The sequence below is a fragment of the Haliaeetus leucocephalus genome, unplaced genomic scaffold (genome assembly GCF_000737465.1).
Source record: "Haliaeetus leucocephalus isolate CR32 unplaced genomic scaffold, Haliaeetus_leucocephalus-4.0 Scaffold751, whole genome shotgun sequence".
Classification (NCBI taxonomy): domain Eukaryota; kingdom Metazoa; phylum Chordata; class Aves; order Accipitriformes; family Accipitridae; genus Haliaeetus; species Haliaeetus leucocephalus.
This window is the reverse complement of record NW_010973187.1, coordinates 18,512,139-18,538,572: the sequence shown is the minus strand read 5'-3', so window position 1 is coordinate 18,538,572 and position 26,434 is coordinate 18,512,139. Positions and strand designations below refer to the sequence as shown.

The 26,434-nt window shown below is 41.5% G+C and overlaps 1 protein-coding gene across 1 annotated transcript in view; it reads right to left on the bottom strand.

Annotated features, from left to right (window-relative positions):
- The window catches only part of LOC104840287 (exocyst complex component 4-like), a 328,127-nt gene that overhangs the window by 108,968 nt on the left and 192,725 nt on the right, over positions 1 to 26,434 (bottom strand). The gene's annotated exons all lie outside the window — the stretch shown is intronic.

Sequence of the window (26,434 nt, the reverse complement as noted above, 5' to 3'; positions counted from 1 at the left end):
AGGGAGAAACGTGTATGGTGTTTACACAGCCCTCTTCATCGATGCACGCAAGTGCCTCGCAATCATTTATATTTTAATCCCACTCCTGGACAGGCTGGGATTGTTTTTATGTTTGTTTTACACAGCTGCAGCAGCAGAAGCAAGTGTTTGACCTTGGATCTCCCAATATACATAGCAACACCCTCCGCACCCTAAAAGCCATCTCTTCTTCACTAGGAAATACTTTTTTTGCATGAGACATCTCTAACAGTTCCATCGCTGTTGGCATTTATTAGAGATGCCTTACCACTAACCATTTTCCTGAACACTTCAATGAGGTCTGCTTAATTGTCTGTAATTTTCTACCTCCACGTTCAGCACTCCAGAAGAGGCAGCTTCCCTTCAGAGGACTGACTGAGGAGTTCCTGTCAATTTTAGTAGCATGATTTCTTTCAAATCTGAACAATTTGCTCCCTAAAGCCTCTGCGGTGTTGACTCCATCGGTCTGGAGTGACACATTTGGGCCGATGCAGCTATTGCTTCCGTAGGGGGACCCATTCGCAGTTTAGTTTGGAGATTGCCTCTCCAAAGAGAGATGCTACATGGAGAGATGTGCAAAGGATGGCAGTTTTATTCCCTGGCTTTCACAGATCGATAATGTGAATCGGCTTTATCAAACAGGGAAACAGCGGAGTCATCTGGGAAGAGAGCAGAGAGACCACCACCGAGCTTATCTCTGAAATAACAGACCTAATGTCACCAGCTTCGAGTGACAACTGCTGATATCCTTAAGGGAATGTTGTCAAGGTTGATGGGACCATATTAAACTAACTTACCGTATCTTTTCATGTCTGCCAATAAATATGCCACTCTTTCTTTATAAGCTTATTTACACAGCACTTCTGATGCATAGAACTCACAAAAAATGTGAATTAACTCTTACAATACCTGCACCATGCAGCCAAATATCATTATACCTCTTTCAGATGGGAAAGGAGAGGTAGAACAGCCTGAATTTGAAACAAGCAACTTTCAGTGAAGAGAACAACTTTTAAACACTTTAAAATCCAGCACACACTTAAAAATGGCTAAACCAACATAAATGGAAGAAAACTTTTAGAGGGAGAATGGCCATGTACAAACTAGCAGCAAATTATTAGAGCTCAGATGTGCTGACCTACAGCAACTCCTCATCCCACAATAGCCTGATGGTGTTTCTAAGTGTTTCCTATACCAGAGACTAAATTGCTTGCGTGAGGCTGCAGGAAAGGTCAGTGCTAGCAAAAGGTGTAATCAAGAATTTTTGTTTTCCAGTACCTAGCATTAATCACCATTTCAGATCTCTCCTAAAGACCTGTGCTTTAATCTCCAGCAAACTTTACCTTGATTAGAGAACCGAGTCCTGGTGGTTGACATGTTCTAATAGGGTTTAATTTCTTGGCATAGACAACACAACAGTGGTTCACTTACTACTGGTAAGAATCAAAAATATATCCCTATTTTACTTGATATGAACCATAAAGTAATCACAGATTACGAGAAAGCTGCTAGATAGCAATGTCTCTGTGAGAGGGGATTTTATGAGTGCTCAGCAACACTTGTGATAAAGAACAAATGGTCAAGAGCTTAGGAAAGCAGATTTAAACTTGATATCAGGAAAAAGTTATTAAGACTGAAACTGCATGGAGGGCTAGAGGATATAGATGAGAGACCTTAAGTTTGAATGTTCAAGGATAGCTTGATTAAATGATAATGGTAATGAAAAATAGACAATTTCTGAAGTCTTCATTTAATCAAAAGATCTCTACCAAAGGAAATGGAAGTAGAGAAAAGGTAAAGAAAAACGTAGTATGGATGTCAGAGCATGTCTTACAGTAGGGAACAGCCCTAAGAGTTCATGAATCTGATACTCCAATGGTACAAGTACATTACTGCTTAGTACAGCCTAAAAGAAGGACAACTGGAATCCAATTTGCTGTAATTTGCTATGGTTAAAGATGACCTCGCAATGTTTTCACCAGCCAGGATGAGTCCCACATCTGCTCTGCAAATGGAGCACTCGAGGCAGCCACTGTGCAGCTCCAACCTTCATCCCACCAAGAGGAAAACCCCACTCACTGAGCACACGACCGGTGCACCCAAGCGAGCATCGCAAGGCTCCAGATATTGACGTATGGCAGATTTGCACCAAGAATCCTTCTAGCACGTTATGTTGCAACAGTGACGCACGCTACGTGTTAAGTATTGGGAGGATTATTCAGAATGCCATTAAGAACAGATTAATCTAATGGCAAACATTCATTTTGTGTATTTCTTAAGAGAATGAAGGATGCAACGTCAAACACTGACAAGTTTGGAAAAGCAAGGATTGAAGTCGCTTGTGTCACCTTAGTTCGGCCTGCTGTGCATGACATCATGGTATAATTTTTAATTACACAATGGCACAGTATTGCTCTTATCAGCAGATCCTTGTTTTGTCCTTGGAAAAGGATGGTCGGCATTCGGACGACGAATGTCACAGCGTTGGGGCTTTGCAACTCTGCTGCGTGACTGGAGTAAAACACACCGGCAGCCAACTGTCACCTGTGTCAATCACGGTGACACCAAGTGAGACACATCTGCCACAAAGTCCCACAGGGCTGTCTGCACCTCTTCCAAGCTTCCTTCTTCCTGCCTTCTCGTTTCTTCATATGACTCCCGTTTGTGGGAATTTGGCCACCAGTTCTCTTATTTCCTTTGGTTCCCAATACCACTCGTTCATCCTATGTTTCTCCTCCCTTCTTGGCACTTACATCAGGAAGCATCCTTCTCCAGGCAGCTGGAGCCCAACAGTTATGGGAGCCCAAAAAACACCGCGAGAGGAGGCAGTCCTCGGCTCAGGAACCAGCACCTTTGCAAGGTCCTTGCCCTTGGCTTGGTCCTGGTTAGCCATGGGCAGAATCGTGCCCAACAGGAACTTCAGGTGCTACGAACTGGAAGCCTCTTATGAGTGTGTGAGCACTGCAGTTCTTCAAAGGTGTGTAACTAAGCCAAATCTTGGTGTATTTTCAGAGGAATGGCAAAAAGGCGCAACCTTTACACAACAGTTCTTACTGAGAAATGTGAAGATGCAAATTCCCAGCCAAAGAAAAGGTCACCAGAATTTGCCAACATGTACGATGTGCTTCTCATTCTCAGAAAGAACAAGTATTTTAGACACATTTTTCTAAAAAAATATCTAGCCCCAGTTGGCAATTAAAGACTAGCCAAATTACAAGAAACTGAAAACGAATTTTTTGAAATGGGAAGTATCGGGTGGCATTAAAGACCTAACAGATATTCTCTATTTTCTGCTTGGCAGACACATACACATATATTCACAGTCACACACTGTGCTATTTATTTATTTAAATTTCAAATGCTGCTGGTTAACTTATTCAAACATAATTCAGTCTTTATAAAGGAAAAAATGTTTAAGAGCATCTAAAAAAAACAATTCTAAGAGTACTTTCAAAAAATGTTCCTGTGTTACTCATCCAAGCTATCCATGTAACTGTTAAGATGTCAGAAAAGCAATTTGACCCATGGCTATCCCAGAGATCAACGTTTATGTCTGCATGTGAACCAGCGTACACAGTAAGAAATCACATTTTGGTCAATGACATGCTTATATAAAATGCATAAAAATCAAACTGGAGAAAACTTCTTGGCATTTGAATAAAGCGGAGCACCAGGGAACTTAGGTCTCGACATGATTCCTCAAATTGGTTTTGGACATACCTGCATGTGCGTAAACCCAAATGACTAAAGAAACCTCAATCAAAAAACATTGCGGTGGTGAAAGGCTGTGTCACTGAGCCCTTTTTATACCCTACTATTTTCTTTTTACTCTCCAAAGAGGGAAATTTGAGATATAGCTCACTGTAAAAAGGAGCCATAAAGAAGGCCTTGGAGGAACAGCTTTGATTCACTTTCCATTTGCTTTGATTATTCTACTCAAAAAAGAACCATTCAGTTGTAATTTAGTAGGGTTTCTGAAACAGTATCAACAACCACATTTAAAATCATCTCTCACCAGCACACAAAAATGGAAGAAAAACCTATAAAGGTTAACATGCCGTGGGGTGTATTCTCTAAATGTGAGAGAATGAGCCACGTGGCACATTCAGGATTGAAAATTCCCCTATCGCTGAGCAATTACAGCTATTTAACATAACCACCATGTATGTCAGACCTGCAAAATGCAAAAATGCTTTCTCTGAATAAAAATGCAGAGCGAGGTGTGTCACCGGATTTTGGATAATGGTCACTGTAGATAGCTCTGGGAATTGCCTGAAATCCTAAAAAGGCTCGTAGGGACGTCACTGCTCTGAAGGACACTTTTATGAGACGTCTGGCCAGGATGGAGTTCTTGACGAGAGCAGCCGGGATAAAAAACAGAAATCTGCATCTTATCCTGAATTCAGAACCTGCATTTTCAAAATGATGCACAATTTTTAACTTGCTTTATCCTTGTATGAAAGCATCTGAGGTGATTTGCGGCTGCAATTAAGCATTCCCCTTGGACAGAAAAGCACTTTCAGTAAAATGAAGTATCTTTTTGTAAATGACAGTCATTTGGATTAAAAAAGAAAAAAAGGCAAACCATTTCAGAAAATTTAATTCATTCTAACTCACAACTTAATTGGCTATGAGGACTGTCTTACCTAGGCTGAAAGTGTGTAATAAAACCCATAAAACCTAAAAAAGCTATATGGATTGATTTAGAAACTCACAACTCTCACCTTCCCAAGACTTTCTTCTGTCTTCTTGTTATCAGATGTCTTCTAAAATATCATTTAAAAGAAACTGAAGACATGTCACTGAAAGTGCGCAACGTCAACTACTCTTTTTCTTAATGATGATGATAATATTATCTGAAATTCCCTCCTCAAACAAATGAATGACAGCAGAAAAAATAAAATATTCCAAAACCTCATTAAGAAAATTTTTACAGACATTCAGCCCAAATTTACATTTCAGCTTGTTTCATTTTGTATGATCTTAAACTGTTCTTTTCCCTCTATCTTAGTCATAAAACCTCCAAATACCTGGAATGAACCTTTTGGTGAGCTTACACAAAGCAAGGAAATATTAAGGAAACGTCAGAAATCCTTTGAACTGGATACTGGTTACCAACAGAATGGCAAGTCCCAAACTGGTTGTTCAGATTCAAGGAAATTAAGAGTTAAAATATCCAAGACTATAGGTTCGTGAAGGTTTGAAGACACATTCAAACCAAGAGAGACACCTGGAAGATCCCAGATTGTCCACTGCCCATTCAGAAAGCCTTCCCACCTCAATGGTGGGTGTTTTGGGAGAGGGTCAACAGAAGGGACAGCCAAAGACAATGTTTTCCTGCCAAGCTCTTTGATAACCAACAAGGTACAGCTCTGATTCCTAATTTATCACCCTTGTGATAACATGGCCAGGCAAACAGGCTATTTCAACATCTATGTGCAACCAAACTGGTATGTATTTCAGTATATTCAGTTCACATAATGATCTAGTTGGAATAAAACCTACTTCTCATCCATCCTGCAGTCTGGTCCATCCTCTGACTCTGCTATTCTCTGCCAAAGTAAGACCTAGCGATGGTCCCGTACCAAAAAGTACTGACTGTTACACATGTGTGGAATACAATAAATGCAATTAAATTTTAAAAAGTCACTGAAGAACATAGAACAGAGATTGTTTGTTACTGAAGACCAATCAAATAGGTACTAAGGTAACAGAAAGCACATTATTTTGCATAAAAACTTGACTACAGAGAATTATTTTGGTTACATTATCAGTTATCCTAGGACTGATATTTCATTGAGGAGCATGCTGCTGATAAATACTGTGGCTATATGCAAGATAACAGAGATGCTTCTGTATGAAGTCAGTCCAAAGGGAGCTGTATGCAGGGGACAACAGGAGGAATAAAGGTTTAAGCTCTTCTCTAGGTGACCCCAAATGTGATTAAAGTTATAATTATCATAAAAAAGTGTAAACAGCTCTGGGACACTCAATGGAGATTTAGCTATGCTACATGCATTCAAAATCTTAGCAAAACCAGACAAAACCCCAGCAAATATCAGAAAAAAAGCATTAATTTGCTGCTATTTTGAAATATTATATAGCCTAGAAAACGTCCAGCAAGGTAACAACTATGGAAAATGACTACTGTTAACAGAAAACACCAAATTTGGGCATTTTTCACTAAAATATTAAGGTTTCAGCTTAACACAAGTAACTGGCAGTACCAGCCAGACTGATGTCTGCAACACCAAGTGGAGTTTGATGGGCTGTTTTGGGCAAATGGCCAGATTCTACTGTCAGTCCCCATCCCTTCAGTCCCTCCCCCATACAAACAGAAATCCTCAGTCAAAAAAATCTCAACTATGTGCTATAGCTCTTCTGGTTAGTGTAAAGGCTTCTGAGTATGTCCCCATAGAGCTGACAGCTTTAGCGCTGAAAGATGAAAGAGTCCAGAACTACTTTTTTTAACAGTAGCTAAAAAATATGAGCTTTAAAGAATTGATTTCTGTGTTGTAGTTGCTCATCCATGAGATTGAGGTAAGAAATACCTCCTTCCCGTGCAGGTGTAATATAAAAATAAGTATTTCGTTGCCCTTGAGGTACTACAAACACCACACACGCTCAGAAAAAAATTAAATTATAATTTAGCTATCATCTTGTGCTAAAAATATTGCTTATTTAATGCTCACCTGCCACCTGAAGAACACAACTTTCTGACTTAGTGCAACTATCTCAGGACAGACCAAGTGCAATTTCTTCTGATGTCTCCAGAGGGGAATATTGGACAGTATTTGGACCACAAGACATAGAGTCAGAACTAATTAGATCTAGAGCTTCATAATGTATAGAAATGCATATTTTGTATCCTACAGCTCAGATGTCTCTCACCGAGCCAGAACCACAAGCAGCAGCAGCAGAACCACAGTGGATTTTTGTTGGGGAGGTTGAACCTTGGAGGCAAATTTTAATGTGCTAATTACAACCTTTTCAACTACATAATTCAAACAGCAGCCCACATTTCCATTCCCCTCCTCATGGCCTCAAAAGTGCTTTCATTTGCTTTTGGGGCTGCTGTTGTAGCTGAACATCTTCATTAACACCCACCAGCAAGGGCATGAATGAAAACATCCTTCTGCTCCGATCCAGCTGAGTAGAGGTGATGTGGGTGCACTGCTGCAAAGACGCTTCCTTGCTTTTCATTTTCATCTTGTCAGAGGTAAATCTCATCTATAGGAGTAATGATTTCCTCGATGAAGACAGCACAAGGTAATTCATGCTTTGCAAATATTAGCAAGACCCCACCCGACGGAAGGTTTCTGGTGTGGTGTCGGACTGATGCTCACAGCTCATGGTCTCTATCCCCTCATCTCTTGCGAGGGCATGAGCGAGCTTTGAGAATCAGCTCCATTTCCAGCCACTGCCAAACCTCAGCTAATAGCCAGGCATGTTTTTTCCAAAAGTGGTACATGTGAGTGAGGAACAACCTGGAGTTTTGTGACCCTCTCGGAGAAATTGAGTTTCAAAAGGAAGAAAACAGCGTAACTCTGAGTTGTTACTGTGAAATGATGGCTATGAAAGGTGTATCAACATCACAGTCCTGGGCAAAACATGGGAAAATATACTGTACAGACCACTGGAACAGGGCTATGTTACTTAAGAAATAGAAACTGGGTAGATTTTGAGCCTAGTTGTAAGTCTGTAAAGGCATTAATCTGCAGAGTTAAAAACCAATCCACTGACCTATGAATTTACAGCAGCGAAAATCTAACTTTATTCCTCTTCTATCTCTAGACACTGTTCTTGCTAAAATGTTATTTCCCTTTCTGCAGATGAAACAGAGCAATTACCAGCACCAAAAATCTGCATATAGCATTTATACGTCTGGAAGACCCACAAGCAGCTCCCTCTGCGAGCAGATGGGGTACAGCTGCTTCTCTTTGGAGGCAGGCAAAAGAAGAATAACTCAAGCATGAATCACATCAGCTCGTTCTGTTAATGAGGACGCACCCAAAATATGAATCGTAAGTGCTACAGGGAGAGTAACATAAGCTAGAGCTGCGGCAGCAGTCACTGGTGGAGGTTTTGGGGATTTACCCCCCTCCCAAGGAGCTCTGCACATGATGCAACTGGTTGGCTTTAGACCAAGGTGGCATCTCTATGTGGTATGGAGAGATGGTCTCCGAGGTTGAGTTATGGTTATCAGCCGAGCTGTGATAAGTGATCAGACGTATCCTTATCCTAGTTGTGACCTGGAAGTAAAGTGTGACCCATGGCTTACTTGGCATCCAGAAAGGGCCAGGAACATGCGGTCGGTAGGCACTAAGTCATCGTCGCTTGGTTGTTGCAAACGTACACCAAGATATGGGATTCGCTGTCAGTCCTCTCCTCGCCTCACCCTGTCCCGATGCTGACAATCCTTGATCTGCCTTCCACACTGTTTTTCCACCCATGCTGCCTCTCTGTGATGAGGCTTAAAAAGTGATCAGTAGCGTTGCTCTAGTTTGCTTCGCATTGCATCATTTTTTATTACTGAGGCAGAATGACTGCTTGACTTTTTGATTATTCACAACAAACAGCAAGCAAGAATCCTAACTATGGGTGAAAACATGGCTGGGACACAGCTGAACTCTGATGTGACCCTCAGCACCAACCTAAAACACATCCCCAAAAGTGTATTTTAAGCATTAGAAGCATTTAACAAGCACGAGAAGGCAATGCTTACTAATGAACACTGAGTGAAGAGAAGACTTGCCTGTCTTCTACAACCAAAATGCAGCTGCCGTTCGGCCTCTTCATTTTCTTCTGAACTCCCAGCCCATAAATATACTGGAGGCATCTGGGCCTTTGGAGTGATTTATTTATCCTACAAGGTGTACATCTCATCAGAGAACTCTATAAACACACACCTTCTCCCTGATAGCACCTCGGTGTAAAGTGGAGAACGGTGGCTTCAGTACCTATAGCCCAGTATGGGATGTTAAAGCAATGTACTGTCTGTGGCTCCTTGCAAGAGCCATCCCTTGGCGTTGGACCTTTCATCCCCCTACGGCAGACGAATTCAGTTTGCTCCACATCTTTGCAGAGGTCTTTTAGATCAAACCTGAAAAACCAGAGCTTTGTTCAGATCCTGAAGACCCTCCACAGCATACTTGTTAAAAGACGGGTTTCCACCTCGCAGCACCAAGACAAAAACCTCTTCAGATGTCACTGGTGAGCAGCGGGTTATGTTTGCTCCCCTCCACGAGGCGGCATTTCGGCGGAGCTGCATGCGTGTCTGTGTGTGCGCAGCTGCACACACCAGCGTGAAATGCAGTCCCGTATCACCCCAACCTACACGGGTGCTTTTGAGAGCCGACTTCTACTTTTATTCTGCTCATCCCCTACAGACTCGTAACTACGCTATGAGGCCTCTGAGTTCATTTTGAGAACAAATATAAAGTAGCTTTATTCCCTATATGCCATGAACCTCCTTTTAATCCTTTTGAGCAGGTACAGGTTCTTTACAATGTGAACCTGGAAGCAGGGAACCTGTGGTTGAATGTTTTTGTCTCTTCCTAATTTATTGAGGAACTTTTTGGGGTTGTTTGGGTATAAAGAGCCCCAGTTTCCCCATTACTGCAACAAGCAATAAATGTTTGCAAAGCAAGAGATCCTCAAAACTGCAGAAGGGTACTGTATCGTTAAGATACCAACAAACCCCAACTGTGCACATCCAGGTAAGAGGAAGATGTAAAATGCTGCACCTCCAGCGAACGGGGATAGCAGAGCTGTGATGTGCAGCACAGCAGCCACAGCAACACGCTTCACTTTCAGCCTGAAACACAGCTTTGATGAGCGACTACTTTACCATTCGTCACTGTAAAAAAACCCAAATAAATTTTCTGTGTTTTAAATTTATACAGAACTGAGCAAACACAGCTCCTATAACCAGCCACCCCTTTGCTCTTCTGAAGCTGCACCACCAAATCTCTCTGCTCCAGTACCTGAAACTGTAAGCTTCCTGCCCAAAATTAGACCGACGTTGAGCAAAGCCTGCCAGTTCCCTCAAAGTTACAAGATTGCTTCATGATGGAGATGATAATCCAAAATGACCACTGAACTAAATTACCCACTGTCGATCCATTTGTAATTTAAATCCAATCCTGCAGAAGCCAGAAGATAAATGTACTAACCATGGTCAATCAATCTCTCTCTCTATAGAAGTTGTGTGATGTATTTATTTTACGTGAACCCAGGGCACATCTATGCTTAGAGGCACTTTCTGCCCATGAGACGAAGTCAAACCGGTAGGATCCCACCGCTTCTTCTGTTTCTAACTTACTATAAAGGTAATGGCAATGCTTTACTTCCCACGACACTACAACAGGTAACACAATTTTACTACTACTGATGTGTTCGGTACTGTGCAAGGTAGAAAATACATACAGCCTTGCTTAAAAAGCATTGTAATTTTAAACAATCTTGACAGTCAATTCTAAATGAATTCCTGCCTATCAACATAGAAATATTGTGGGGCTTCATTAAATGCGTATAAACACTTTAGCATCATGCATCGATAAAGATGTTAACAGAACCATCATACGATGTCATCTTATTACACAAAGTGATCTGAAATATGAAGTTCACTAACTTTAGCTTTTTGTATTATTAAACCCTATTTCCTTTAGTGACATACTACATTTAGTTTGTTGACCACCACTAAAATGTAATGATAACCCCTCCCAACTTCACATTCTCTCTTGAGCATAACAGCTTTGTAACAATTAACTTATTATTCATATTATTTTTAATTCTGATCTGGTGGCACATTCTTTGTGCTCAAACCCCACAGATCTCAATCTGGCCCCTGTAAAAAGTAACATATGCTGACTATAAATCTTTAAAATGGATCTATTAATAGAGTAGCTGTGGTGACAGCTTTATAAATGGGCATCATCTTTATGCAAACTGTTTTTTATTAGATTGCATTATAATGATTTGTAATACAAATGCAAGGATAGCTTTGGAGCGGACAGCAGCGAGGAACAACTCCAACCAGCCAGCGGTTTTAAAGCCTGTGAATTTGGTGTGGCAGATTGTGTGCGCTTACAACAACAGACACTATCAGATTAGCTTTGCTACACCTCTCTGCTCCTCTGCTTTTCCCAATCAGATAGCAAACAGCCTAATAACTGGCTCTGTGTCTGTCAATCCAATTACTTCCTATTTGCTGTGTGCTGACACTCCATTAAATAAGCAGACAGATGGCGCGATCTTTCATTATCATCCAACTGACTGATTACTCTCCCGTGTGCGGACAGGGGTATGGTCCATCACTTAAATCAGGGGTTACTCCAAAAAACACATTGGGGCAAATGAAAAGCCCAGACCAAGAGATTGGGACTCCAGGGCCCACCTGGGGACATCCTAGAGAATCAGGGCTTGATGGAGCTACTGTCTCCAGGCGCATGTATGGCCAAGTTCAGATGTCCTGCTATAGACACCTAACATAGGCATCACAACACTGTGGCATCTACAGCAAAGAGCTGATGAGTGATTCTGGCTGTCCTCTCTGCAGCAGTTGGCTTTCCTTTTAGCCAATGTGGAGAAACAGCCAGGAGGTCCAGTTCAACCACCAGTTGTAGGATGGTAACGTCCTCCAGCCCTGTGTCCTTCCAAGTATTTGGGAAACTCAGTTCCATGGACAGCCCTGCTCTCTCCATGTGCCCAGACCACTTCCATTTTACAACAGCAAATAAGACACCATCACCCCAGAAATCTGTGGCAGAGCATTAAGTCCCTCTATCCCAGCCAATGTCAAGTTCATCCCTTAACCTTCCTTTCCACATTTTAATCCTGTACCTGAAGTTGTCAAAGATATGGCCCTGAAACGTATCAGTTGGAGTAGAAGAACATAGATCCTAGATCCTTTCCGTATACCTCATTGCCTGACTGGAGAATCTGGGTGGGACAATATTTGGTTAATCAAGGAAGCTGCTCTGTGTTTCACTAAGAGCCAAATTCACCAGTGGTGAAAGTCTACTCACACACCACGGAATATTACTGTAAGTAAAAGAGGCAAGTTTTATAAGTAAGGAAACTGAGGCAAAGAGTAGCCATTGCTGAACACCCAGGAACGGCATGTATGTGTGCAACAGGCCTAGAAGTGGGAACACAAAATCCTTCCTCAGGTCACAGCGTCTCTGTAGCCAAGTCACGAGCAGACCCCAGAAACACGCAGACTGCCCAACGGTCAGATCTATTAATGAGGGAATCGGCTATACCCATGCTACAATGACTTGCGTTCCTCTTCTGCCTTCCTCATCACCGAGGATAACGACTTAATTTGGTAGGTTCTTGAGAGTCCCTGCCATCCTGGTAGGAACAGCAATGCCTAGCGGGTACCGGGACCCATAAACGCATGGTTGGAGCGAACGGGGGGGGACTGCACTAGAAGGAGGGAAGCATTCATGTGCTGAGCCACTTTAAGCAGGCAACTTTAGAGCTCTTGAATGAGGATAACAATTCTGTGGTCTTGGTTTGAGGAAAAAAACCCATGGTCATTAAGTACATCATCACCTTTTCTAAATTGTTCTGTTCCTTACTGATTAGGGAGTAACTATATTCTGAAGTAAGCCCATCTCCGCCTATTTTTTCCCTCTTCTAAGGACAAACACAATAAGCCTAGGGCAACATCAAAATTAGGAGCAACGAGTAAATAAATACGAAGCCTCCTTTGGAGATTCTTGTTCCTTATCAGCCTGCTGTAATGAATACCTGTTGTTCTGCAAAAGGAAATGAGAAGTGAGGAAAAGATGTTAGTTTGAGACCCCCAGGGAGAGAATTAATACATTGACCTCCAATAAAAAGATGCGCTAGCACCTCTGCTACTCCTCCATCTGACCCAGAGGGACCTCCGAGGAGATTTCAGTTACTATAGCTAATTCAGCTCCTGACATTTGTCAGTTAAGGAATCAAATAATGCAAATCAACGATATTTTTTCTCCATGTGTGCAAGTAACCTACTGGAAACAGAATGGGATCCCTGCTGATTTTCATGTAGAGCACAGAGTTGACCCTAAGATGCTACTGAGCTGGGCTGGGTTTTAACCATACTCAATCACATGGAAATTATGAGACAGGAGTATGCACAATACAAATCACTCTAAGACACACAGGTAAGCAAGCACACGCATATTAAAGAGTGCAATCTGAGCACAATTACTTTACTTTCTCACTAACCTTGGGCATGCAACACCACAGTGGAAAGCTTGGTGGCTTTCATGCCATGGATCTGGCACCCAATGTAATTGTGTCTGCTGCTGAGTTACAGCTATTTGCACAGGGATACAAAGATCCTGTATATAAATAGCTGCCAGTGAAAAAATACTGCACTTTTGAGATCGAGATTACAAATCAAGCCAGGTGACGTTAAGCTACACGCAGTTTCAATCTAATCACATTCATTAGTAAGTTGGCAGAAAAACGTAACTCAATTGGGGCACACTAATATTGCTATTTAGGAAGGCAAGAAAAAGTGATCAAAGAATGGCTTTGCTTCAGGCTCTAGTCATTAGTAAGTGCACACCTTGTCTACAGAGACAGGGCTGGAGAAAAAGAAATGATGGAAAGTTTACCATATGGCCTTGAAGGTATTTATGGCAGGGAAATTACACCATAATTTCAGTAGCCACCACTATTTCTCTGAAAGTTTGAGACGAGGCTCAGTGGGCTCATTTTACAAGGAGAGATGCTTGTGGAATGTGTTTGGGGAAAAAAGAGCTTCCAGAGTAAATACAGATGAAAAGCAGGTATCTGAACTGCCTCTGATCATCTACCTCATTTGGCATCCAAGATCTGGTCCAAGCTAATGAGGAAAATGGATTTGCATCATAACAGACCTGAGCAACAATGCTGTGCTACTGGAGACAGCAAATTTGGGCAAATTTGTACCTCCATTCAGAATCCCATTCCTCTTCTCAAAAGAGTGGTGGTATTTGCTTCAATGTCCTAAACAATTTCCGACACTAGGAGTTACATTCTTCCAAATTAAACTAATTTAACTAGTTAAACTAATTCCCTGTGTAGCTCCATTTGTGCATGGCATTTTTTTCAACTCCTGATCTTAAAAGTTGCAATGAGGAATTACTGACAGATGATGTCTTCTGCCCAGACAGTTGGTTTCTGTCCACAGAGTGATCCTTATAAAACACACATAACTCATTAGCCTAATAAAGTGAGTGAAGTTGCTGTAAAACACAGCATAAACATATAAGGGCTGTACTGCCACTGGGAAAACTATTTTCTGACCCTGGTACATGTCATTTTATGTTCATGTGTGCATCAGTTTTATTATCCTATAATTACTTTACACAGATGATATGTAGTACATTAGGAGCAGCATTCGGTTCTGTAAACTTATAATTGTATAAAATGGGACTGTAAGAACAGTCTAAGGCACGCTATGACTCTTGATTACAGACTATCAGACTGAAGGACCCACGTTTTAGAGTAAGGCAAAATTATCGTTGGACACAGGCGCAGAACAGGAGAACTGAATGCAGCATATCGACTAGAAACGCTCCTTACCAAGCTCACAAATCAGGCTGGAAGAGGCCAGTCGGATGTTACTGAAGTTGCAGAGCCCTTCCATCTCACAACGTGGGACACGAACTGCTCAGTAGTGCTAATGGCGACTCTGCCGATGACTTTGTCCTCCCGCTACTGTAAATTAGTGCTTGCAAACGCACAGGTTAAATCATTTTCAATGGCCTAAGGTGGTGTGAACCGTGCCTCCCTGCATCTAGGTCTCCTGCGACGTTACGCATTGAAAGAGGAACATGCATAAAACTGCAGCAAGGATGGGGAAACTCCTATTTATGACTGCATGGGAATTACACTAATTAAGGATATGTAACAGATGGGCTGATATAACAGGCTTTCATCCACGGTGATCCCACCCTGCCCTGCCAGCCAGCACCACTCCAGTTGAAATGGGATGGCAGCTTTCTAGTATCTCATCTCCCCAGCTAGAAAAGTGTACTGTGATGGGCTGTGGCGTTACACTCAAAATTTTATTATTTGCAAAAGGACACACCACATGCACAGAGCCAGGAAGCTGTTAGCCTAATTAACTCTTAACTATCTATCAAAATACAGCAAGTATTTCTTATTAGTTCTTATTAGTCCAGTTACCATAACAATAACACAGGGTCAGCACAAAGCTTGAAGCCTTCTGCTAGGGATGGCAAAATCCACACATTTATTGGGCTATGAGGATGTTTCTTACAGCAACAAGGGCAGGTGTTCTCCCCATCTGAATTCAAAAGTCGCCCTGTAAATAAAGCCTCATGTTTGTGTTTATATTCCTCCAAGGCATGACAAACCTCAGAGCAAGTCCTATGAGCTTGGGAAGATGAAATAGGTGGAAATAAATACTGAGAACCATGAAGATATCATTCAGCAGCAATCTTACAAAATATGACTATGTTTTTCTGATATAAAATCCTACCTTTGTGGCTACCTGCTTTGTAAATTGTGCTCAGTTTCTTCACATTCTCTTCTTACAACTCTCATTTTTTTTCAGTTACAAAAAATAGGAAAAAAATACATGAACAACTGTGGGAAATGTAGCAATGCAGATTCTGCAACTTCATGGATAGGATGGATGTTACAGCAGTTTTATTTTGGATATTTTCCATGAATTTTATTTTTCTGCACTGTAAAAACTGCACCAGGAATCAGGATCCTAATACTTGTCCTAACTCAGCCAGCCTGCGTGAATCATTTTAGTCCTCTGCATTTCATCTTTTTCCTCTAATAGTGTGATTAGTGCTTGAATGCTGTGAATAATTTATTATTATGCCAAATTTATTATTATGCCAAATTTATTCTTGTAAAGAAATACATTTTCAGAATACATCAATTTTAGGTGTCACGTACAAGACAACTTAAAGGAGCCCTACCTCTAGAAAGAGAATGAAGCTTTCTGAGCAAAACATCATCAACTAAAATGCCCCAAATCATCATTTGCATCTGAAAATATATATGTTAAAGCACTGTGATGGTGAAATCCTGACATGGAAAGCTGTATTTGAAAATACGGCATTTGCACTTCATCCTCTGCAGCTGCAAGTGTTACCATACTGCAAAAATACCTAGGAATTTATTCTTGTACCCCAAAGAGCCAGATTATCAGCATTGATAATGAGGCTCCTCTTCATGCCAGTACAGCTGGAAAGATGAGAAACTTGCCCTACTTTCCCGTGCCAGCACACATCACCTGTGACCTGAAAAGGACACCTTTTGGGTGAACATGTATTTCAGTCTCCAGGAATATTTTGTTCATGGACCTGCCTGCTACAACTCTCAGCTGGGGGCAGCTGTAATCTCAAAGGTGCCCCAGCCCCAGCCTTTCCTTCATGCTTCTCCAATGCTGCTTTGATTACATTCCCTATGTCCACGCTGGAAGACATATTTCTTCCACCTGGAAGTCTTGCTTTCCACTCCTGCAGTAATAACCAAGCACACCTGGCTGAAGTTGCTTGATTTAGCACAATACAGCAGCCAAGGTGGGATTGCTCTCACTGCCGCAGAGCAGTATGAGATTTAAAGAGCTGTGTTAGCAAAACACTCGTTATTTAGCCAGCTGGCCAAGATGCCTGGCAACGTGCAAAATCTGGTGATGCTGGTTCTTCAGCAAGTGGAGAGACAGTAAAGAAGGAAGGAACGGAGGAGAGGACAGGATCTTGTGTTAGCAGCTGTATGCTACACTGAAACATTAAAAACACTTAAAACATTCACGTAAACACAGAAAAGGAGATCATAGAATGGTTTGGGTTGGAAGGGACCTTTAAAGATCATCTACTTCCAACCCCACTGGTGTGGGCAAGGACATCAGGCGAGTGCTGTCCCCGTGCTAGTGATGCTCCAGATCTCTCAGAAGGTCAAGGTGGCATCAAGCTCTTCTCCCGGCACGTGACCGGGGACCACAGCCCCGTCGCTGCCTCCTGTCCTCCCACCCCCTTGCTAAAGTCGTAGCTTCAGAGCACAGCTCAGCTCACTACAACTTGCTTCGGAGTCATCTTGGACCTCGAATGGCACTGATGTAAAATGCTGATTGCAGAGAGGCTTTCCATTTTTCAGGACTCTGTTCCTTATGAATAGAGAGAACTTTATGCAGAGGAAAGCTCAAAGATGCCTTTTTTCACCCCACTGACATGAATTAATCCAGGCCAAGGTGTGTGGAGGGGTCAATTCTTGGGATGCTTTTTCTCACCATTTCTTTTCAGCTTAGTGGAACCACTTCAGTTCTGGGAAGGGGATGTGTCCATGCACTAAATTAATTTTTTTCCTTTTAAAAACCAGAATGACCAAACTAAGCAACTGGATGATGTTTTGTCTGTGCAAAGCAGCACAGACCCAAAAAAGACAGGTAGGTCTTGGCCCAAACTGAAGTCCACCAGTAGAGAACCACTACAATGGCAGCATCATCTACAACATGGTCTACTGTTACCAAACCTACTATTTTCATAGGCAAAACAAACAAAAAAAAAGTGGGAGAATACACTTCTGCAGTCTGCCGCATCCTTTACAGGCTCTTCCTTGGATATTCAAAACTGATGACTGGAGCAGAAGTCACACCAAAAATACATTCCCTCCAGCTATTAAAGGAAGAGATTTTTTTTAGATCATGCATGGCTAATAAGGAAAAAAAAAAAGTCTGTAGTATCATGATTTGTTCCTTTAATATTTATCCTAAAATAAATGTTGCTATTAGGTTTATGTACACAGCACCACAGCTACACTTGACAACTCTACAGACATACAATATGGCCTCTCATAAACATGAAAGAATGAGTCAGACTCAAACAAAATCAATCTAAAATTCGTAAGAATTAAAAAATAGGCTTCTTTCTTTTTCATTTGCTTTCCTATTTATGAGCCATTAGGGTTCATCTCAGTTATGGTTTCAAGCTGACTTCCATAGGCATAAAGACTAGGAATAAATGAAGAAGACACAAACCATCCCTCTGCCTCCCAAATTCCTAGAGGATCGAGTTGGTGGTGTTAATGCAAATCCGTACCACAACGCCCGTGAGCAGAAGACATTTCCTGGCTCATATTGCTGAAGAAGGCGAAGAACTGCCTTACGCCTTGCAGGTCCATGCCAACACAAGCACACCCCAGCAGGTTCCACCTCTTCTGGAAGGGCATGGTATTGCTGACCCACAGCAGACCAACTCTCAGTGTGCACAACTGCTGCTTTGTACCTTTCATTTGCTGCTTCTGAATTACATCCTGGTTTTTTTTCATCATTATTTCCAATTTGGCAAGATTTTTCTTATTCAAAGCCTGTGCTTCAACATACACACAGTCCTTTCTGGGTTGGCCCTGCCTGATTCAAAGAACCTAAGCTCTGAATGACAGTCAGCCTGCTGAATTACCCCAAAGTTTTCGCAGACCATATATTTTTAGATGAGTGTGTCTTCGCCACAAGTGTGCACGATGCCTGGACAGCCGGAATACGAGAGAGCTCATACCCACCCTTAATAAACTGACTACTCCTTTCTGCTGAAAATAAGGACAACCAGCTCCTGGGGTTTCTTAACTTTTGGATTCTGCTTCTTTTCCTTTTTTCCTCTTTTAAAATTAGTCATAAGGGATAATTTCCCCAGCGAAACCACACAGAGCATCTCATCTATTTTGGGGTATAAAATAGATGCAGTACATACTAAAGCTTAACTTAAATCTTTACTTAACACTGTACAAAGCAGATTAAGGTATCTTCTGATTTGCAATCTCCTTTCCCACAACTGCAGGTCACCATTGCTTATCTGCACATAAACTGCAGTCATCTTCCCTAAAGTCACTCTTCCTGCAGCCGGACAGTGTGGTACATCCCATCATCACAACGCGCACGTGGAGGGGAAGGGTGATCTCACAAAATCTTGGACCGTGGCAGCCTCCAATGACTCAAGGAGAAGAAGAATAACAGTTTAGTAAGAGAAGCAGCTTGGGAAGAGAGTAACTGGAGAAAAAGAGTGTATGATTAAATACTTCGGAATAGTATAGCTGTGTACCTGGCTGTTGAACATACTTTTGATGTCCTTATCATCTATTTACTTTAGAGGTGTGTCTCTTGGACCCCAAGTAAAATGGACATTGAAGAAAATGGGGATGAAAATGCCAGCTCAGGTTAAGGTAAAGCCTTGAGTGCTTCAAACTTGAAGGGCAGTTACAGCCAGAAATCCTTCTGCTTGACAAAGCAGCCCCCTCCTACTCATCTTTATCTTACAAGTCCATAAACCTACTCAATCTCTGAAAAGAAACTTTCATCTGTGTCCTGGTTTCAGCTGGGATAGAGTTAACTGTCTTCCTAGTAGCTGGTACAGTGCTGTGTTTTGAGTTCAGTATGTGAAGAATGTTGATAACACTGATGTTTTCAGTTGTTGCTCAGTAGTGTTTAGACTATAGTCAAGGATTTTTCAGCTTCTCATGCCCAGCCAGGGCACCTGACCCAAACTGGCCAACGGTGTATTCCACACCATGGGACGTCCCATCTAGTTTAGGAACTGGGAAGTGGGGGCGGGGAATCGCCGCTCGGGGACTGGCTGGGTGTCGGTCGGCGGGTGGTGAGCAATTGCCCTGCGCATCATTTGTACATTCCAATCCTTTTATTACTACTGTTGTCATTTTATTAGTGTTATCATTATCATTATTAGTTTCTTCTTTTCTGTTCTATTAAACCGTTCTTATCTCAACCCAGGAGTTTTACTTCTTTTCCCGATTTTCTCCCCCATCCCACTGGATGGGGGGGGAGTGAGTGAGCGGCTGCGTGGTGCTTAGTTGCTGGCTGGGGTTAAACCACGACAATCTCAATCTACCCAGGTCCAAGATGGCTAGAAAATGTGGTAGGTATCGTCCACTTAGACTAGCTTAGAAGTTACAATTGTAGAATCAATATTCCTAATGGTTAAAAAGTTAGAGAGAGAGAAAAAAAGAATAAAAACTTAATTCCCAGGTGTCTCAGGTACTTTTGAAGCACCAGAATTTTTTTAAAAAAACAACTTTTGACATGAAAATTGGGGCACTTTGATAGGGAATCCTTCCAATGGGATGACTGAATTTGATAGTCCATGTTGGCAGGGGAGGGGGGGTTGCATATCATTTTTTCATTTATCTGTCTAGGAGGCAGTGTCAGATTGAAAGCAGTCTACTTTTAAACTACGTTTCCTTAGTTATGCTTCTGACGTCAAGAAAAACTACTCAAGAGAAGAGAGAGAAAGAGAGAAAATACCTAATGACTTGTCACCACTTAATAGTGCTTATTTCTGCTTCTCAGGCATTGTATAGAAAATACATCTACCCTGGGCTGCATCAAAAGCAGCGTGGCCAGCAGGTCGAGGGAGGGGATTCTGCCCCTCTGCTCCGCTCTGGTGAGACCCCACCTGCAGTACTGCGTCCAGCTCTGGGACCCCCAACATCAGAAGGCCATGGACCTGTTGGAGCGGGTCCAGAGGAGGGCCACAAAGATGTTCAGAGGGCTGGAGCACCTCTCCTATGAGGACAGGCTGAGAGAGTTGGGGTTGTTCAGCCTGGAGAAGAGAAGGCTCCGGGGAGACCTTATTGCAGGTTTTCGATATATAGAAGGGGCTGAAAAGAAAGATGAGGACAGAGTTTTTAGTAGGGGCTCTTGCGATAGGACAAGGGGTAATGGTTTTAAACTAAAGAGGGTAGATTCAGACTAGATATATGGAAGAAATTTTTTACAATGAGGGTGGTGAAACACTGGCCCAGGTTGCCCAGAGAGGTGGTCGATGCCCCATCCCTGGAAACATCCAAGGTCAGGTTGGACGGGGCTCTGAGCAACCTGACCTAGTGGAATATGTCCCTGCTCATTGCAGGGGAGTTGGACTAGATGACCTTAAAAGGTCCCTTCCAACCCAAACCATTCTATGAATTTCAACTTTTATTTCTCTGCAGTTTCACCCTTTAGCACTCATGCATAAACAATTATTCTCTTTGGACCACTGCGCAAATACTACATACAGAATACTTAAAACCCGCCATCCATACTGCTTAAAATAAGCATATGGAGATTACAGACACACACACATGTACATACACATATAGACACAGAGCTACATCTCCCTGAGCACAACAGGCTTTTTTTAAAACTACATTTTGGGTCTTAAGAACTTGAACCTGTAACAGACCTACTAGTCTACAACTCTTCCTAGAATGAACCACGTTCAAGCAGGTTTAAAACGGCTTTCCTGGAGCCATTGCACAGTTGAGTTTCTCTAACACTCAGAAACGCTCTCTTCCCTTTAATGGGATGTTTTAGCCTTCTGACTTTTACAGCTGATGCATTTAAGACTCTGTGATGTCACTTAATTACAGACTTAGGGAAGAAGGCTGAAAGCTTTATTATAACCAGCCTGGTGCTGTCAGCTCTCCAGATGGAGTCACAAACTATGCCATATTGCTCAGACAGAAACTCCGACGAGGGGAAAGGGGGGACTGGAAACAGGAATCCAATAGCTCACTTCCCCTTGGTTTTTTTCCCTTTAACATTAGCCTGCAGCATTCAGCCCCTGATGAAATAATAGCTTAAGATTAGTCTCTTCTCAGTTCCTCTCTACCTCCCTATATATATTTACACACACTTATCAATAGAATCATAATTGTACAGATAACAACACAGAAGTATACATGTAGCAGAGAACAGGCCTATGTAAAATTTTAAATAAACACAAGATTCTGCCAATTCTATGTATTCACCACTTTATGTATCTTTTTTTGTATCAGAAAGCCACATTATTTGAGATAGGCTCTACCTAAGTAGCTACAGATCAGCTTATCTTTAAAAGCCAAGTGCATGATTCGGGAGACATGCAGTTTTCAGTAATAGTATTAAGTAGAAGCAAAAGTGGAAAGAAACAGGACACAAAGTGATGAAAAAGGAGAAGTAACAGAATGACAATATAATGTTAACTTGCTGGTCAGTGACTATGGAAAAAAAAATAAATGAGAGAGGAGGAAGAAAGGGCTTGGTGAAGAGATGTAGGTATTCAGTGTCTTTGTCTTTCCCAATAGATCCATCACCTGTGAGACGTATCCCTGAATTTCTCCCTAGGCAGCACTGTAAAATAATACGAATGGGAGAAAGAAACAACCTATTAATCATCGAAGGCCTCCATCCAGCAGTGAGCACAAAATACAGTCCTCCAGCACAGTGGGTATTAAACCAATGGAGATATTAAAAGGACATGATGTTGGACCTATGAGAAGGAGACTGAGGAGATAGGATACAAAATACACAATATATCAAACCAATAGAAGAACAGTGCTGTGAGAAGCAAAGTCTCAACTTCTCCTATCCCCTCCAAAAGTGCTTAACAGTATTTAGCAAAACTAGCTGAAAATTGAAGACATGCCTAGCTCAAGGATGCTCTGATAAAAAAATAACTGCAAAAGTTTAAGACCCAGTTAAGGAAATCAGCCTAAACTTTGAATCCTGGAGCTGTGGCAGACTTCTCAGTTTCCTAGGAAAAAAATCTGGATTTGGTTTGAGGTTTGGATTAAAGCAAGAGAAAAGAAAACCTTCTGTGGTTCTTCACCCATTTAATTCATCCCTACCTTAGGATCACAGTATGGTATATTGAAAGGTAATGGATTTATAGCTCAACAGAAGATGCATTCAACATTAAAGAGGCACTGACACTTGATCTCAATCCAAAAAAAATCCTCATCACTCTTTGGATTTACAAAGCCTTGTGTTGACAGTAGAGTAGTGTCTGAATGAAGTCAAGAAAAGTTAATTAAAAAATAATAAAGTGCCTTGTATTTTATCCCTCTTGCTGCTCTCTTCTTTCACCTCCTTCTTCTTCTATGACCTTAAAGAACTGAGGACTCAAAAATTAAGTTAATGAGAAAAAAGGATGATTGAAGTCATGCAAGAAAAGGCATGCTCAGAAAAAAAAGCTGCTTCCTTCCATTATACCATCCTCTGAAAAAAAAGTGGTCATACAATTAGTTCTTCCTTGCTGATGAGAGCTGACACACATTGGAAAAAAACTGAATATGTCTTCTCAGCACTTGGCCACATTTCAAATCTGATTTGAAAGGCTATTTGATAAAGAGGGAAAGAAAAGGATTGCAGCACATGCCTACTTTTGGGAGACCCAAACGCCACTCCCACCCCAGGGTTCCCATGCACGGTGCAGCAAGAGCAGTAGCACCAAGGTCACCCCTTCAGGCTCAGGCTCTGGAAATCAATCCATGACAAGTCTACCTGAAGATTGAAGACAACAATCACTAGAAAACAACTTTGTTAGTTTGTCGTGATCCCTTAGACTGCTCCTTTTCACCAAAACTGCTCTTGCATCACAGCCTAGGCAAGCAGGACCGGGACATTATGAGATGTGTTTCCAGGAGATGCCAGCACTGTTTCAGTTTGCACAGGGAGAAACAAGCCTTGGGAATAGAAATTAAGGGGAAACTCAACAAACATGTATTTAAATCCAGCTGCGACTGTGGTTTGCTGTTATGATTAGTGGATCTAGCTAAATTTGAAAGTACCCATGTAAAGCTGGTTACATCCTAAGTTTAACTATACTCTTCTCTAACTAATTACTATGTTGCCTTCTATTTTCAACCTCTCATCAAGATATAAACCACAGGGAAATAACAAAACCTACGTAAATACCAATAAATGTTATTTCAATAAAGGGAAGAACTGTTTATTGCTTGGAAAGACATTCTAGCAGTATTACCTTCTCTCTACCAACTCCAAGATGGGTCCACCCACCTGCGATGTTCTGTATTAGCCCACTTCTGAAAGCAGCTGATCTACAACTATTTAAGATGTCTAAGTGCACATGCATATCCTGTTACTGTTTGAAATTTAAGGAACACCATGTCTTACAAAGATTGAAAAAAAATCCCTATACTATTCCCAGCAGTATTCCCTCCCCTCGTTCCACCACCCCACCAAACTTAGCAATTGTATGAAGTGGTCTAGTTTTAACCACCAGGTCAACAAAGAAGACCATTTCAAACAAACTCCAGTAACAGTGTTTAAGCTGCTTCATTATGATCAATGAGATCAACCAACTACACAGCTTAGCGTTCTGATAAAAAAATAACTGCAAAAGTTTAAGACCCAGTTAAGGAAATCAGCCTAAACTTTGAATCCTGGAGTCACGAAAGATGCTTAGATAGTACACGGTTTACAGGGACAGATCCAACAAGAACTTCAGAACATAATTATAGATACACCCTTGTTATGTTTGACTGAGCAAAGTCCTGCTGAACTTCTACAGAGATGCAGAGAATATATCTATTTCCCAAAGAGGGTTTCTTCAGCAGATAAAGACTTTTATGAAGGCCAAACCATCACACATTCAACAACGCAGAAGGAAAAATTAAGATCTTTGAACCTATTCCTGACCTTCAGTGCGGTACTACATGACTTGCACAAATTGTTGAGTGGGTTTCCCTATTTGTAAAACGCAGGTAGTAGTTACCTGCTTTCCAAAACGTCCTATGAATTAATGACTATTAGAAAAACTAATGAATGGATGAAACCCAGAGAATGATCCCAGAGAGCAAAGATGCTAAGCACTGCTCAAAATAAAATAAAAAAAGCAAAAAAAAAAAAAGAAGCACAGAAGACCCAGCACCTGCCCCTTGTCACATCACACTTGTTCAGTAACAGGCACCTCGCTAGCAGGGTACCACCACTGAAAGTCTTGGTTCCTTAGAAATGCATGAACCCTCATTCTTCTCCCAAACCTTTATCTTCTGGAGCCTACACTTGTGATTGAACCCACCTACCTCAAGCACGTTGCATGCCTGTGCAAGAAATTGCAGCTTCAAAGCCAGATAACTAGCAAATTCCTCCAAGGACAATACAATTGACGGCAAACTCAAGCCAGAGTTAGAAAATGGACAAGAATGTCCTCCTTACTATGCAGACCCCTAGGTCACTAGGCTAGAAACTCTCTTTGATTTTGGAAATGAAATCTAGGCACACTTTCACACAAGGCCAGATGACAGCCAACCCCTCATGTGCACACAACAGCACTCATTTTCTTGACAGCAAAAATATAGGGCTAAAATTTCTTGCATTATTTCACACCCCCCCCCCAAATAAAGCCCCAAGTGGATGGCAATGAAAGAGTACACAAGGATCAGATGATGTTGAACGGTCCCCAGAAAATCAATTTCCAGCTGCTGTTTTCATTATTCAGATTTAAGAAAAAGCCCCCACACATACAGGATTGTAAGTTTGAGCTATTGAGAAACCAGAGACCAAACATAAAAGTCAGCAGCATTGTGTAAACTATTAAAAATATCAATTTATAGACAGTGACATTAAATATTTTGTATTTAAGCTTTTTGCTTGTACAGTAAAAATGGCAACTGGATATAAATTTCACGCAGAAGCTTGTAACCTACAAAAACAAAATTATAATGCAACTTTGGAATGGAAATTTAAACTCCAAAGGTAATTTTCCATTGACAGTGCTCATTGATGCATGAATTATACTCTCAGGGATGCGTAAATAGGATTTGTTTGATTGCTTTATCATCCCTCCATTATATGAAATCTTCTAAAGCAGTGGGAGACATCATAGGGCTGTTTGTAGATTTCTTGTTTGAAGACACAGTGGGGGCAAAATTGTATCACTCCTATTGAGGAACAGGGCCTGACCATGAAATCATAATTAATGCCATAACAATCTACTTATAAGTCTCTGAAGCAGCCAGGATGGGGATAAATTAGAAGCAAAATATTGTTAGCATTTTACTTAAATTAAATTAAAAAAAGTCTGACACGACAGGAACCATATTACAGGCTAATAAGGGATTAGATGAAGCAATTACAGCAAAAGGGGTTTTTTTTTGACGATGCAAAAAGACACAAGCTTTGTCGACATCACTGCTTTGAAGCCACAATTCCAAATTTTCTGGAGTAGAATGACACCTGCCAACAGTTGCGTTTTTCAGGAGAGTGTCTCAAGTTTAGAAATCCAACCAGGTGAATTACCCTGCCCTAAGCCCTAAAATTCCTAGCAGAGACTTTCCAGTTCAGCATCTTACAGATCCAGATATGATTTCCATGTCACTGCTGAATCACAACAGAAAGTGGTCAATATGGGAGAGAAGCATTGCCAAAACAACCAGGAGGATAAAATACTTTGTAGCTGTCCAGGTACTACCGTAATAGATAGAGTCAAGTGTCTGCTGTGACCTTGGCAAGGGGAAAGTCAGACAGGACAGCAGAGAGGACTGCTCTCACCTGGAAAAAACAAATTGTGTAACTGGCTCTACTGAAAAAAGGTTTTATTCAGTAATGATTGCAAAAAAACCCCAAACCAACCAACAAGCCCCCCCCACCCCCCCCCACCCCCCCCCCCCATCC